Source organism: Antrostomus carolinensis, unplaced genomic scaffold, assembly GCF_000700745.2.
Source record: "Antrostomus carolinensis isolate BGI_N321 unplaced genomic scaffold, ASM70074v2 scaffold5053, whole genome shotgun sequence".
Taxonomy (NCBI): domain Eukaryota; kingdom Metazoa; phylum Chordata; class Aves; order Caprimulgiformes; family Caprimulgidae; genus Antrostomus; species Antrostomus carolinensis.
Window position 1 is genome coordinate 1 of NW_010307126.1, and position 3609 is coordinate 3609.

Sequence of the window (3609 nt, forward strand, 5' to 3'; positions counted from 1 at the left end):
TCAAGGAGGACCCAAGAGCCAGGTCCTCGGGGGCATTTCAGTACTCTGCTCCAGTTAAACCCCAATGGCCAGGGCTGGGGCATCACTCCCACATTGATGCCAGCAGCAATGCTAGTTCCCACCACTCCGGAGCTGCTGAAAGTGCTGTTTTGGCATGGGGTCTACAGCATCTTCCCATCCCTTCCTTGCTGGCTTGTTCCCTGCTCATTTTTCCACCCCCCTTAGGGGCTGAAGAGAGAGATGGGTATCTGCTTGTGGGTGCCCTTTCCAAGGTCTGTGCAGGGTATAGGACTCATGCGGGGGAGAACCCGGTGCCACCTCTCCATCACCCATTTTCTTTGCTTCCTTCTTTGTCTTTGCCAAGAGAATCAGCTGCGGGTGCTCAACTGGGGTGCAGTGACCTGTTGAGATCACGAGCTCCCAGAGGCAAAACCTGCTGCAAGGTCTTAGGTAAGAGTTAGCAATGGTGCATCTGAAATCCCTGCTTCCAAAGAGCTCCCAAAATGTGATTTGTTCCTACACGCCGCATTCAATGGAAATAGGCATAGGGGAAGATGAAGGCTCGTAGAGTCAGGTGGCTACAGGGGTGAAACCACCATTTACCTCTTCTGGATCTTTTCTTCAGACACGGAGGCCTCTAGTTACAGAATCACAGAATCATAGTGGTTGGAAAAGACCTTTAAGATCACCAAGTCCAACCATAAACCTAAAACTGCCAATCCCACTTCTAAACCATGTCCCTAAGCACCTTGTCTACCCATCTTTTAAATACCACCAGGGAAGATGACTCCACCACCTCTCTGGGCAGCTTGTTCCAATGCTTGACTGCCCTTTTGGTGAAGAAGTTTTTCCTGATATCCAATTTAAACCTCCCCTGGCGCAACTTGAGGCCATTTCCTCTCGTTCTAGTTCTCCATTTTATGCCTTTCTTGCCCTATTAGTTAAGAGTTTCATTGCCTGCTTTTGAATTCAGCACACGGGGCAGGTGGAGCACCAGAGCGTGACTTTTAACATCTGCTGCATTTTATGCCCTGCACTAGGAAGCATAGCTGGAATCCTTTGGGCTTTTTCTGATCAAAACTGCCTCGACTCCAGGATCAGCTGCTTCTTTAATGGTGGCTGCATGTGAAAGGATGGTGATTTGCTCATTTGCATCATTTTTCTTCTCAAGTGATTTTTCAGTGTTTCCAGGACCTCTCATTCGTAACATTGCATTTTTGCTCTGCAGAAATATGTTGCTGCAGGTGATGAGAAGCTGCTTCCCTTGTCTCCAGCTTGTTTGGAGAGACTGAAATCAAATGCACCTCAGCACCTCCAGGGAGACAAACATGATCCCACTGAATAACATTGTCACAGCTCATATTTAAATCAATGTAATTAACACAATTCCATTCCATGCTGCAATCGCTGCACCCCAAAATGGAGGGGGCACCACCATTGCCAGTAGCAAGGCTAGTCAGCAAAAGCGATGTCCTTCATGGAGTGGTGGAGGTGGCTAGCAGGGTGGTAGGTAGCAGGGTGAAGGAAGATTTTGCAATGAGGCAACTCTTCTTGTCAGCTGAGATGTACAGATGAAGATGAGGATTCACAGGAGTGATAGAAGTGCAGGGCTTTTACCTTGCCATCTCCCCAAGTACCCCCAGATGGGTCCATCAAAGCCCTGAGCTCATAGAGACCAGTTCCTTTGACCCATACCTGCCATGTAGGCTCCTCAGAGAGGAGGAGAACAGGAGGGATTTTTTTTCCCACAGAATTAAAATATCTGCAGAAATGCCCAATTTACAGAAAGTTAGGCAAGGTTTAACAACAAAAGTAAAATAATGGGAAGAGGAGGCATTTTTTTGGCTGTGTTTGCCAGCTTTGAATGAGGGAGGAAAGTCATTTCCCCTTTTCCCAAATCCAAAAACATTGGTGAAAAAAAACAATAGGAAGAGAAGCAAGTTTCTTTTTTCTTCACTTTTAGATAAAAATAATTCCAAGGGGAAAAAAGAATAAAAATATTTTTGACCAGTTTTGACATCACAAAGGAAGATGTTGGATTGAGCTGGAGCTATGGGAGCTGTGAGCTCCTGGTGATTTATCAAAGCACCTGCCCCAGGGTGAAGCCGGCAGAGCTGCCCCGGGAGCTGCTGAGGCTCCACAGTGGTAAAACAGGCATTTGATCCCCCTGGCCAAGAAAATTCATTTCCCTTGATGTGTCTCAGTGCCAGTGATGCTGCAGGCCCTCAGGGTTGCATGTTTTTTTTTCCCCTTCCCGAACTTTCCCTCTCAGGCAAGAAGCTAATGCCCTCCGTAAGCAAGTAATTTAAAAAATAAAAAATAAGAATGTTTTGGGATTGTTTTTATAACCATCCTGGTTGTGCCTAGCCATGAAGGGCTGCCAAGTGCCCACAAAAACATCTCAGGTCTGTGTTTTGTTTGCAGGAACGTGTCAGCACAGAGGAGAGGAGGGCAGAGCATCCCTCCGCTCTGCACAGTCAGATGGGGGGTGAGAGGCTCCCACATCCATGAGACCTGGCCCTGGGTGGGTGTCACGGAGCAGGGACATGGTATGGGGTGCACCCCCCCAAATGAAATCCTGCAGTTGCTTGTGGTTGGACAGGGCTCTTGTCAAGGAAAGGGGCTCTGCCAGCTGCCTGGACTGGGCCCAGCGTTGACCTTTGCCAGCTCAGCCCCAGCTTTGCCACCAGTGCTGCGGGAAGGCATGAGGCTCAGGGCTGGTGAGGGTCGGGGTCATGCAGGTACAAGGAGCTGGGTGTTCCCTGGCAGGGTCTGGTGCCCAGTGCCCAAGGCGGGATGGTGGGAATCAAGTAGAATCACAGAATTGCCTCGATTGGAAAAGACCTTTAAGATCATGGAGTCCAATCATCAACCCAACACTGACAAGTCCCCGACTAAACCATGTCCCTAAGCACTGTGTCTGCACGACTCTTAAATACCTCCTGGGATAGGGACTCCACCACTGACCCCCAGAGCCCTGCAGCCAAACGCCCTGTGATGCCTCCTGCCCTTTCCCCGCATAGCAGCACACCAGGAGGTGCCATGTCTTCAGGAAAAACTGTGTTGGTTTTGGCTGGGGCGGAGTTAGTTTTTTCATAGTAGCTAGTATGGGGCTGGTTTGGATTTGTGCTGGAAACAGCGTTGATAATACAGGGTTGTTTATGTTACTGCTGAGCAGTGCTTACACAGAGCCAAGGGCCTTTTCTGCTCCTCACACCAGCCCACCAGTGAGTAGGCTGGGAGTGCACAAGAAGTTGGGAGGGGACACAGCTGTGACAGCTGGTCCGAACTGACCAAAGGGGTATTCCATACCATATGACATTGTGCTCAGGAATATAAAAGCTGGGGGAAGAAGGAAGAGGGGGACATTTAGTGTGAGGGTGTTTGTCTACCCAAGTAACCGTTGCTTTCCTGGAGATGGCTGAACACCTGCCTGCCCATGGAAAGCAGTGAATGAATTCCTTGTTTTGCTTTTGCTTGTGCATGCAGCTTTTGCTTTACCTGTTAAATTGTCTTTATCTCAACCCACGAGTCTTCTCTTCTCACTTTTACCATTCCAATTCTATCCCTCATCCCACCGGGGCAGAGTGGGGAGTGATCGAGTGGCTG